At 41.5% G+C, this 13,171-nt stretch overlaps 1 protein-coding gene across 15 annotated transcripts in view; it reads right to left on the bottom strand.

The window, feature by feature from the left end:
• LOC109980547 (receptor-type tyrosine-protein phosphatase F) overlaps window positions 1–13,171 on the bottom strand; it is a 172,686-nt gene that overhangs the window by 127,725 nt on the left and 31,790 nt on the right. For 2 of the 15 annotated variants that reach the window (XM_065954317.1, XM_029276513.2), the window contains exon 1: window positions 3,950–4,339. The exons of 1 other annotated variant lie outside the window; for it this stretch is intronic. The gene's annotated coding sequence lies outside the window, so the exon portion shown is untranslated. Of the gene's footprint in view, window positions 1–3,949; window positions 4,350–13,171 lie in introns of those variants that run through there. 12 more of the 15 variants (XM_065954315.1, XM_065954313.1, XM_029276504.2 and 9 more) reach the window with 12 other exon arrangements.

Here is a 13,171-nt window from a genome sequence, read left to right as displayed (position 1 = left end):
AGTATCATGCAACAGAGCAACAACAATGTTCCCTTGTTTTGTCCTATTTTCAGAATATAGTTTAATGCATGGAATAATTTATTTTTGCCATGGCCTATGCATGTCTCTAACCTGCACTGCTGCACAGCCCACATACACAAGCACAAGCTCCAGTCCTGTCATACATACAGAGTACAACAAAAAAAAAAATGCAGCTACCCCTGCTGAAAATGTAGGCTGTTTCAATCAATGTGGAGGCGTAATGGGATGATGTGGAATTGAAATGAGTTTTGTGCAAGGAGGGAAATGTCCTCTGTGACAAAGCAGATTTGTGTTCCCGTTGAGAAATCCAGTGCTGCAATGCATAGAGTTAAAGTTAAATGAAAGGTGCAAGGCTATGAGCACAAAACAGACCTCTGATGGCTAGCTATAACAGGCCATAAAAAGGAGATGAATACATTTAAACTGTGGGGTAGAATAGACAATGTAAAAAGAGTGGGAAAAACAAAAAAGGCTATGGGTCAGGAAAGAGCGGAATAAGGTTTACGACTGAGCGCTATGATCCACTTTCGGGCTGCAACTTAGAATTCTTGTCCTTGTAGATTAATTTGAGGATTGATAAATGGATTAATCATAAAGTTGCTCCAGAGCCCGAAGTTATTTCAAAATATTTCATTTGCCAACCCTTAGCTTGAATTCTCTTTACCTTCACAAAATACAGAGAGAGAAGAAGCAAATCCTGACAATGATGTTACACCATGAAAAATGATTCATGTATTATCAAAACAGGTGACAGCAAGTTTTTTTTCCACAAGAAGACACATCATTATGGATCTGCTCTACTTATTTCTATAATGAGAAAAATAGGGTGTTTTCAAACATGCAGACCTGTGGAAAATGTTCCCAAATGTTCAAGGTGAGATTCATGCGTGAACACAAACAAGGAATTTTTCACCACGACTTTACCAAACAAAATGTCCTGCCAGTGAGATGGCTGTGCAAAGTTTGGGTGAGCTGATGTGTAAACATAGCAGGTAACATTCAGGAACATTTCATCACGTTTGTATCACAGGAATGGCCAGCCGAAGGTGTGATTGTCGTGCACGTGATGAAGCTTACAAAGCAACATCGCATTGATAAAAAAAGGCAACAACCACATCATGTTGGATTTCCGTTGATTTGTAATCCATTTCTGCGTCATCTGGTGACCATCAGGTTTTGCCTCCTGAGAAGCCCTCCTGTCCAACAGTGCAAGTCTCCGATGTGAGGTGTATGTGTGAATAGGCAAGTCAGGAATATTTCAGGGGCAGCCTGTGCCAAAATGTTCTAGAAAATTCACATGTCCATGTGTAATAAAAGGATCTACTTCATTTCCACAGATGCAGGTGGCTTTCACGAGACAATTTGGACTGATCACAAATTGGCCGGTAAAATGACATCACCTTCTCTAAATTAAGCCTGGATTCTTCAAAACCTCAACATGTTTTTAGCAAACCTGTGCAGATGTCAAAGAAGAGACTAAGACATACTTCAATCAAATGAGCTCTGTGCCTGAAGCAGTTGAGGAAAAGCGCTCTTGTCAAAACACTGCTGGATTTAGCGATGAAGCAGTCCTTTCTTCTAAACCTTTCCTATCAGCACCTGTCACAATGAATGAGCGGACGTCAGTAAAGAAAGGAAGTGTCACAACTAAGACAAAAAAGTGACTATCAGCACCGCTCACGCATCGTGCGGGCAGTGGCCGTTGATTGACATCGCACATTAAGCAGGACATGTCTGGCACACTCACCCCCAGCTGTATAAACATCTTGCGTAGTACAGACCAGAGGATTGACAATTAGGCCCTGTCATCATTAAACAGCTACTCATGACCTTGTCACCATCGGGCAAAACTTAGTGACACAAACACAAATGAGAAACTTCCCTCTGCTGCTGCTGCTTTTTTAATCTGGGACCTAATCACTAATAAGTCAGCAACAGATTCAAAGCATTGAACTTTAATAAGCCAACAAAAGGGCCCAACAGGCTTTCTGTCTACTTACAGTACACGTCCTAGACAAATATATGGCCCTGCTGACACAATGGCCTTCTTAGACATTGATCTGTGATTGTAAGAAACCTCCTTCTTGTCCCAACTTGGACTCGAGTGACTAAGCAGATCCATCATGCATTAACAGGCCATTACACATCACCCATTTCACAGATGATGAGAAATCAAGTTTTATGGAAAAATCCATATGCTCAGCCCATAATTACTTGTGAGGGAATCGGATGGAGAGAGAGATTGAGTGATTGAGCGTTCCTCGCAGTAATCTATCGAAAGGGAGAGACTCCAGCCAAGGCAGTCATTTAAGTGGAGGACTTTCCCTATGTTTTGTCAGGGGAATCTAATAAAGAGCAGTGGTATACAAATGACCATAGTTATTTCTCAGGTCACTTCCTGGACTCTTAATGTTTCTGTGAAACATTACCGGTGACAGAGTGACTTGAGCACAGTCGTAAAACTGGAATGAAGGGTCAGCGGCCTGCATGCTGGAGGTGAAGGAGGACGACCTGCAGGTCATCCTGTGTGGACACAGATCGGTTTTCTTTGAACAAATGTCCATGCCTAACACTTTTTTTTGTCTTGTTTGTTTACCCTGACGGCGCCTTCTTGAGTGTCGCCTCAAGGTCATTTATTAATCAAGTTACCTATAGTGAAGACTAACCGGTAAGCTGTACAGCAAGGGTTGTACTTCTGAGCCATTAGCTTGACAGGAAAGAAAAATATCAATGATAAATAAATAAAAAGCAAGCTTAGCTTTGGTAAAAGTATTAAGAAAAACACACAAGTTTCCATTGCAGTGAGACGGACCCATGGGGAAGTCTAGTCATTTCAAAGGCCAAACAAAATGGGACAGACATGTTGTCTACACTCTGTTCTTTGAAAGGTTAAGACAGCTCTGATGGAAAAGAGCAAGTTGCAAAAGGGATATTTTATTCCCACTGACAGCTCCTTGTATTGAGCAACAAACTTATTGTGCAACAACTGCCACATTTATTGTGACCAAGAACAAGATGAACTCGGTCCACGCGTTCCTCATACAAGAGCATAAAAGTTTTATGCTGTAATAAAGAAGAAACAAAAGATTTAAGACATAATTACAGCTGAGGGAGACGTTTAGAGCAGGTTGTTCTGTGTTGAATTGATGCCAAAGTGGTTTAAAAACTTTTCCACTTTCTTCAGTTGAGTCTTTCCAAAAAACTTCCTTCAACTAAGATTTAGCTGATTATCACTGTTAGTTAAAAACAAACTTAAACCTTTAAGAACCACTTTCCAAAACAAGAATTACAGGTTTTACTTTGTTAAAAGCCAGGCACAAGCATATTCCAAAAAATCTTAATTGACTCCCAACAGTTCTGCTCTGAAATTATCTGGGAGTTCAAAGCTTTTTCAGTGTCTACTTCAAAAACTGGAATTTTTGTCTCTGAAACTTCACCTTCCAGATTGCCCAGGGAGATAAAGACAACTGGAAAAACAGGTTGTTTGGCCTCGGTGCAGGCCTAATGCAGTAGAACGGCAGGGCGTCTCACCTTAGCAGCGGTAGCTAGGGGACACTCTATGGCCCTTCTATTCAAAGTCCTCTGAATACGTAGGGGAGGGCTTGCACCAGACAGGGCAATTTGCCAGAGAGCCAGCCAATAGAGCTAAGCCAAGACGAGGTTAAACTATTGTTTTGGCTTAACAAGCCAGAGTGAGCAAGGACAAAAGAAGCAGGGACAAAAGAATAGTAAGAAAATACCTGACCATTGAAGTGTAACACATCAACTTATTTAGTTACTTTTATAATAAAGAGGAAGTTTATCTCAAGAGGAAAAATTAAAAACAAAGACTGGAATGGAAAGGGAGTTTACACACCAAGAAAATTCAGTTTAGAAGCAATTTGTTTTGTTTTCTTCAAGTGTTAAAAGTGTTAAAATTAACACTTACCCATACATGTCAGGAAGGTCCACTTATAAACTTTAAATAACAATTTTTATTCCTTATTCCTGAGACAGAGAGAGAGAGAGAGTATCCAAATCCTTGAAAGAAAATCCAACAGTATCCAAGAAAGATTATCCCTGAGCGATGTCTTATAAAAAAAGTGTAAGAGAGAAAGTAGTCTCCGGTTCCTGCTCAGTTATTCCATTCACAGCATTTCATTAAACCGGAGGAACTGTCTCTCGGCTCTCCGGTGATACGTTTCCAGCTGTGGCTATAGAGCAATGTGGCCTGGGGAGAGATCCTTCAGAGGCAACGCTTGTTCACACACTGAGCGGGTGTTCGGGGACTGCCTGGGAGAGGCCAAACCCACAGTGTGATGTCACTGGTGTCAAATTTCAGTGTGAGGGGGGAGGAGGCTGCAGGGCCTTACCTTTTTTTCCAAATCTTGACCAATGAGAGAGTGTTTTTAGTGCACCTGCATGAAGAAAAAAAAAAAAAAAGGTACCACAACGCGTGATGTTATGTATTCCTGCAGCTTACAGACTCCATTATATCTTATCTATAGCCCACCTTCCAAGAAGAGAATGGGACCTAATGTAAGCTCATATGCAGGCTTTGCTAAACCTGACTAAAAAGGCAGGCTATCTGACAACTACACCATCCTTAATCATCTGCTTTTAAATGGAAGTCCTGCATGTGTTTCCAAATCAATTTTCCATGTCATTATCGCTGCAGCTATAAGGGGTTAACAAAGTGTGACCTTGAAACATGAAAAAACATTCCCAGAGGACGGGCTGAATATAGAATGTACAGTAACATTTCTGGTGGGTAATACATGCTTCAAAAATGACTTCACACGCTTTCTCTTGTCAAAAAAAAAAAGAGAAAATAAATATGCAAAATCCCCATTCTTGAATCAGCAATGCATACACACACACACACACACACACACACACACACACACACACACATACACACACACACACACACACACACACACACACACACACACACACACACACGGTTCCCGAACACAGTGGCTCTCTCTCCCCGCGGTCAAACTCTTCTAGCCATGGAGCTAATCATCCACAACAGATGTTCAGAAATGTTCAGTTGGATTTATGACAGAGCTCAGAGGAACAGCCAAGTCAGCCTCTGGTGCTGTTTTTTTTTTGCTTCCGTCCCTACAAGGACAAGGGATTGCACTGCGAGAGGATGTCAGCACAACCATTCTCTTCCCCTAAAAATTCCCTGGCTCTCTGAGATTCACCATCCGAGACGACAGCGCCTTAATAGATCACAGAGCCTCGGGACCTTGGGGAGAGGTTTGCCCATTTATCCCAATAATACCGTGTGGACTGTAACTTGACTCATGCAGCAATGCTTCAACAATGTTTCGCCCTGGACATTATGATGTTTTTTTTTTTTTTTTATATATCAGCGCCATTGCTGACGCTGCAAGCCATGGCCAAGTCCGGAGACAAATGTTCTTATATAAAGAATGCAAAAAAAATGCAAATTGAATTATAAGTTACAACTCTATTTTTATATGTTAGTACTTTCTAAAAGGAAAATAAGAAGAAGTTATCATTGCTTACTGATTGCTAATTTAATTCCAGTTAATCTAAAAACTGGAATTACTACTGCAGATACAGAACTGTAACTTACAATAAACCAACATAACAAAAGTTATTTAAGGTTCTAAAGAGGATATATGAGGATTTCCACTAAGAGCAGCAATGTTTAATGTCTTCTAGGCTTAAACTCAGCTGAAGGAAACGGCGAACGGCAATGCGTTCTACATTTCTTTTTGTTATTAACAATGGGAGACAGTCTGCTTTTACTGGAGGCTGCAGATCCGTGCACACAACAGTCGCTTCAGCGAGAGAAAGAATTGTTTTATCATAACTTTCTTTGGAGTTAAGAACAAATGTAGGATGTGGAGTAATTCAATTTATACAGTCTAATATAATATATATATATATATATATATATATATATATATATATATATATATATATATATATATATATATATATATCAATATACTCTCGCTGTTTGTGCTGCAATACTGTCACTAATAAACTCTCGACCATGCACGGAGGAAATAACTTCCTCAAGATTTGCATAACAACTATCTGCAAGGAGAAGAACAACCAATCTGGACATTTTGGAAACCTTTCTTTTCTTACAAGCTCATGAGAGTTTGAGGGAACCTTCTGGAGAATAATTATTACACCCACACACCCCTGAGGAGAGGAGAAAAAGTATTTTTTTGTGGGTGTAACGAGTCTGTGCAAACTCAAATGTCAACTTCATCTGGTATGAAATTGCTGAACAAATCGCACTAGTAAAAGGTTGAAGAAATGATTATCGTCTTGTGGTTTTAACAGCAGAGGGGGAGAGGAAATTAATTGTGAGCTACAGTAATGTAGAGTAGTGTGTCAGATACACAACATGAGCCATCTCATCTCTAGTGTAATCTCATTTTAGTGCAATGTAAAACTTGAAAACACAGATGGAGTCCAGCAGTAACCCCCAGTGCAAGATTAAAACTGATGCCTCGACTGAGTACTTGTAGCTCAGGCAGTTTTAGGATTTATCTTCTGCCCCACCCCCCAAGAGCTTGAATAGAGTTGGTAACACCCCCTACCAAGTCTGAGAATTTATAACATCGCGACAAACACCCATCCCCCCACTTGTTTCATTATACTGAAAAAAGAGGTTTACAGCCTCTTCAGTCTGAAGGAGCCAGCCTCTCCCCGACTTCAGCCCATCTGCCAACACTGCCCAGGTCACAAACTGTTGAGAGAACTTGATTTTGTGAGATCAATTCTTTTCTTCTCCTCGCTTTTCAAGTTGTTATTCTGCGAGTTATTGCGTGTACAGAAGTTGTTGTGGAGCTGCAGGGTTATCTTCAGGTGAAGAACACCTGGATCAAGCCAGACACCTTAGCTCCTCTGTGGTAGCTGTAGTCATCATCTGATGGGAAACTGCGCTGACTGCTGTAGGAAGGGATGAATCACGCTGGCCCTGGGCTTTATCAATATCACCGTCTGCCCCATCTAACAAGTCAGCCAAAAACATTTTAACAAGGTTCAGCTTGGAGGAAATAGAAGAAACTTCATCGTCTAGGGTCAAAAGGGCAAAGATTGACTGAATAACTGATAGCATTCAAAGAATATACTGTGCTTACTGCTTTTTGAAACACTGAAGCCTCGTATCACCGAAAAAGCTTGTGAACAATAACAAACTCCTATCTTTATTAATCCACTTTTTAAAGCATTCATTATATGGTGTTTGTGCTTTATCTCCACATTAAGAAGGTCACTGATAAACACAATGCAGGCTGCGTGCCAGTGAAAATATGCTGACCTGTGTCGTAAACACTGAGCTGTGAAAGTCAGTGTGCTGCTGCTGATGGGCTCTTAAGACTAGCACTATGTCATCACGTCCAAAGGCACAGCTGGGCAACACCTGTTAGCTTAGAATTCCCAGCCTGATTCACAATTTAGCGAGGCCTGGCTACTGCTGTTGGCTGTTTGTTTGCTAATTTAGCTCCAGATTGCAATCCCGGTGGTGTCTGTATCACATACATGGTCGTATTAGGACGTACTTTGCACAGAGGAAATGTGGAAAATGTACATTAAGTTATATCTAACTGTGAACCCTATGATTAGCTGGATTGAACAGATATGAGTTTGAAAGTGCAGCACGTCCACAGTGGAAGATAGCGAGGCACAAAAACGGTTATCTTTAAAAATGAACGATTTTTTGTGCAAGTACCATACTTCTGCCAAGTCCAACAGTCCAAACAACAAGGGCAGACTTTTGGCCCTGAGTATTTTTCTCGGGACTGTCTGCAGATAACACTGGCTCCAGCGGCCGAGAGGGAGGGTGATGGCACACGGTGACAGCAGGTGTGAAAAAGACAAGGACAGTGGGAAACAGAGCACATAAAAACACAGATAAGATTGGCTTCACGGTGCTGACCTTCAGTGAGTGTTTTGGTGTGTGTGTGTGCGTGCCTGTACAGACTTGTCTATGTGAGGAGAGCATGTGAATTAGTGCATGTGTCCCTGCGCCTATGTGTCTGTATATGTGTCCTTAGAGCCTGTATGTATGTATTGACTTGTTGCTTACTGGCAGAATGAGAGTGCAGAGAAAGAAATAAGACTAGGACAAGAAGGGTTAGGAACCGATAGAGGCATGCACCTATTTTCCTGCTACTCGTTGAAAATCAAAAAAAACAACGAGCGCTCTCCATTACACTCTGCTGCTGACAACTGGCGGGGCATGCTCTCTGAGGGAAACAGCGGAGCGTGCTGGCGAATGCATGAGACAAATCATTTTTTATCTGAGACCCTAGCGGGTATTGACAAACCGGGGGTGCATTTAGATAGCCCAATTAAAATGGGGAAATGAAGCGACATTGAGGCACTTTACAGAGCTGTGCCCCCTCTCCACCCTCTGGCCCCCTGCGCTCCCTGAAATCTCTCCAGAGACTCACTTCCTTGCATGCTGCACTCTGAGGTGTGCGGGGGTGGCAATGAAAGCAAAGAAGCGGGTGGCTCAGAAAAGTCACTTTGAGGTGAAATGTGCAAAAAAAAAAAAAAAAAAAACGGGGAGGCGTTGTGTTTTTGGTGAGAGGCGAGAGAGACCAAATGACAAAGCATCATTTTAACAGTTTCATCCAACACTGCTAAATTTGCACAGTCCTCTTGAGGGAGTAAAAGTTGCTGCTCTAGGACTAAGACGATCCCTGATGGGCTGCATGTCATAAAGCTGGGTCAAGAACAGCGTGCAAGACAAGGCTCTCAATGCAACTTTGTGCAACTTCAAAGGGTAAGTTTGCAATCAATGATATGGATGTCGGCTCTCATTTATCCAAACGTGTCTTAGCAGGTGACCTTCAGTGTCACCCACTCCCTGATTCAAAGCCTGCATGGTTCAATCCCCTTCTTTTCTCACCTGAATATGTCTCCCTCTGGTCTACGTTTCGGACCTCTGTGTGTCTTTCTTGATCAATGACCATTCCACAGAGATTACTGTGAGGTGCAGTCCTGGAACAGATGGGCACCTCAGCGCTGACACACAACAAAACTCTCATTCATCAGTTTCATGCAGGTCTACTAAAAGGTTACAAGAGCAGCATATCGAAAGATGTTTCACCGTGAGTGTAGGAGGAGAGAGCGGAAGCAAAAACAGCCTAGTTAGTTTCTCCAACAAAAGGAAAGTCAGTTCGGAGTAAGAGCAATGCTGTGCTTTGCTGTGACCAGCTGTTCAGCCGTGTTACATTTCACAAGCTGCTGTCAACAGATCTGCAAAGATGCAAGCTGTTTCTACTATGCATCATGTTTTGTGATGTTCCTATCGGCAAGGGAAACTGATATATCTGCTTTTTATGATGTATTTCACCTACATTTTTAAAACCTTGTCTTTATCTCATGTAGAAATTGTCTGCAACAAGCTGTCATGCAGTTTTGTTATTCAGTTTGTGAAATGAAGAAACCATTAACAGGGCTTGTCATTAAAAAAGCAAAAACAAAAACTGCAGACTTTAACAAATATATTTCTGTCTTGAAATAGTTTTAGAGAGCACTTTCCCTTGAAAGAAGCTTTCCCAGTTGAAAAAGGCAAATTAGGTGAAACATGGTTTAGTAACAAGTATCAAAACTTGCATAAAAAACATCAAATGTATAAAAGAAAGGGGCAAGGATAGGATCCAAACAGGCCCCAACACGCTCATTTTCTTGCAGTTCCTCGAACAGAGTGAGCATACTGTGCTCTGAGAAGACTTTGATAAATCTGAAAAACTTTCAGTGAGAGGTTCCTAATAAAAGCCCCACCGAGCAGTCGCTCCCAACCTCAGGAGGATACATTTTGTCTCTGACAAGACAGCCTTCCAGATGCTTCCCCTCGATAAATTTCTGCCTCACACAGGGGATAAGGTGCTAGCGCTGAAGAAGATAAGTAGCCTGACTGGATACTGTGAAAAAGTGTCAACAGCTTTTCAGTTTCACTCTTAGCTTTGTGGATGTCAATATGTTCACCCACATAAAAACAACCACATATGATCCCGTGTGGTACTTCTCATGTTTCCCACAGAACAAAACTGTGGTGCTTCATAAAACATTTTTTTATTATTCCAATAATTTCCCACCGGCATGCAGAAACACAACGGCTAGATATGCATTCAAAAACACAAATCAACTTCAGCACTGCTAATAGCTGTCATTAGGAAACCTCCCTGAGCTTTGCAGCAGAATACACCACTTTGCAGGAATCAAAAGGCGGGGGGGGGGGGGGGGGGGGGGGGGGGGGCATGAAATGATTCCCTGTGTTGGAGAACAATGCTTTCCACTGCAAAAAGGGAACAAACCACAAATTACGAGCTGGCATTTTGCATGCAACACTAATGAGCTAAGTATTTATAGCTTAGGCAATGCAAAGACAACGTTTGCTTAAAGTATCGCTGAATAGTTGCATGACAAATATAGTATACCGAATGTTAACTGGATGTCCATTACACAATTTACCCCATTTAAAACATTGTAAAACTGACTCTAATGAGTAGACTGTATCACATCCCCACATTAAGTCCCCCAATGTTGTAGAACATATTGAAATAAACTACAGGCATTTGATTTGGGTATATTGAGTTGAACCGCAGTCAAATCTTATTTTTATGCTTCTCATTCACAAATTGGCGTTCTGTTTGGCTGCAGCAGCATCAGTTTTGTTCTTCCAAATGAGTGGAACAAACTTTTTAAAACAAATTGCTGCATATTTAAATTCTCCTTTTTGTCCCAAACGGACGTGAAAACATGCAAGCACAAGCCCACAGACACGCACGCACACGCACACGCACACACACGCACGCGCACGCGCACGCGCACGCACACGCACACGCACACGCACACGCACACGCACACGCACACACACACACGCACACACACACACACACCATTACGACGGATGAAAAGCCTGCCAAATAAAAGAGTAATCCATCACTCGTGCCATTTTGCATTTGCAGGGTCCCCCCTCTTGAACAATGACTTGAGTGACAGCGAGAGATAAGGGCCCTCTGTTGACCAAAACAGTGAACACATCAAAGAAAAACTAAAGTCACATTGTTTTATGTGGGGATTAGAATGTAGTATCCAAGGTTGTAGAAAACAAGAAAATTACTGATTCACACAAAGAGCTAATAGAACACACTCAGTGTATTACTTAACTAACTACAGCTAAATGGCAATCAGAGCCTACCACAGTTTAACACAAAGTCTGTGTTTTCTCTTCATCAACCATTGATAGCGTGGAGGAACAAATTGACTTCAACTGTCGGACTAGAAAGCTAGCCCCAAAATAATTAAGGAAATGAAATATTCAACATATAACTTCTTATTATAGCATCAGCGCCTCATAAATTTATAAAGAAGAAATGAGGGAATTAATTTTGAGTGCTAATGGAGAAGAAAGCCAGTCATTTCCCTTTCCTCCCATTCAACTTCATTTAGCCCTTTACACCTTCTATTACTTATCCCAGGGATTAACTGGAAAATGGCAGATCAGGCAAACTGGGTTCAGGATATTGGTCTGTATTGTTATAAAAGAGGAGTGTGTGTGTGTGTGTGTGTGTGTGTGTGTGGCTAAAAGAGCAAGCTAACAATGGCAAGGATCTGAGCTAAAGTGCTCCAGGGGGAAAGTTCAATTTTTCAAATAGTCCTGACTCCTCTGAGCCATTTCTTCCTCTTGATGGGTAAGTTTTGCTAAACGTAGAAGTGCTAAAGTGGAGTGCTCTTAGAGAAGGGAACAAAAAAAATAAAAAACCCTCAGTACCTCAGAGCCAAAACCTAGGCTGAGGAAAATACCCTCACATCCAAACCCTACTTCAGACACCACTAAAATCTCTAACAACCAAGCTCCAAACCTTATGAAGACTTTCCTTTTTAGATATAGCCAAGACATTTCCATCTTCTAGATACTTTTACATCATTTTATTGGCAAATTTGTAACTGTATAAAAAGCTGGGGGAAAAAAAAAAATACAGTTTCCACAGAATGTCTGCTTTTATTTCTGTCTCCTCTCGCCTTGAGCATAAAGTCTACTAAGACCTCTTGGGACTTTGACAGTCAAGTCAGGGCAACTGTCAGGGTGCTCTCAGACGCCAGAGGATCATGAGAGGGTAAAACCAAGCACTGACTTCAAGGGTGTGATCAGCAACACAAAGCAGAAATAAAAAGCACTGAAGAATCTTTCTCTAGCTTCGAAAAAAAGGCACAGTTTTCTGAATTCTAGATATTTTACCAATGATATATTCTTACATATTCTCCTTTAGTCTCCAAAGAGACAGAAGTAAGGCTTCCACACAGACACTAGTATGGAGTTAGCACAATGTAGCTGGGTTTTTTAAATTTTTATTAGAAAAACAGTATGCAAGATTATTTCCAAGAAGTGAATTAACTGAAATCAGTCCTCCAAGTGCATCACTAAAGGCAACATTTTATGTGTATCATGGGTGATGGCACACTGGGTGCGGCAACAGGATAAGCATTCCTTGAGTTACTAAATTCCAGTTAGGCTCCCTACTGTCTGGCATAAATAGGGCCAACGTGTTGGTGACACTTGGGCACCCCAGGACAACCCTCAACTTCCTGCACAAGTCAAATATTCCAGGATGAGGTCAAAGTCATACTTCAGGTCGCAATGTAGGTGCTACTACCCAATAAACACAACATGCCATCATGTTCCCAGTTCACACGTTAAGAGGTGCTGCATGGTGTGAAGTCAGACAGTCAGAAAAGTGACCTCACACTTTCACTTGCTCTAAAAAAAAAGGATCCAGGACGAACGTTGGTGGAGCCAAATGGCTTTAACCATTTGTATGATCGCAGCTAAGAAAATCATCACGCTCAACTGGAGATCACCCTGTTCTTAGAAATCAATTAAATGGTTGTTTTACCACAAATAGTCAAGGTTTCAGAAGTCTGAATCGGACTAAATATTTCTCAGACTATCAGACTGTTTTGTTTACTTTTTACACACCAGTAAAATCTAAAATGAAAAGACAGTCGGAAAAGGTCCTGGGACCTTTAATCGCTCTTCAAGTCCATCCCTCTGCTCGGAGCCATGTGGCTGATCCCATTGGACAGCCCCAAACTGAAATGCTAGGTGAACCGTGATGTAATTTCCTCCAGCATCTCCTGATGCGTTTCGCCTGGTGCT

The sequence above is a fragment of the Labrus bergylta genome, chromosome 4, assembly GCF_963930695.1.
Source record: "Labrus bergylta chromosome 4, fLabBer1.1, whole genome shotgun sequence".
Lineage (NCBI taxonomy): Eukaryota > Metazoa > Chordata > Actinopteri > Labriformes > Labridae > Labrus > Labrus bergylta.
The sequence above is the reverse complement of the archived record's forward strand: the minus strand, read 5'-3'. Positions and strand labels throughout refer to the sequence as shown.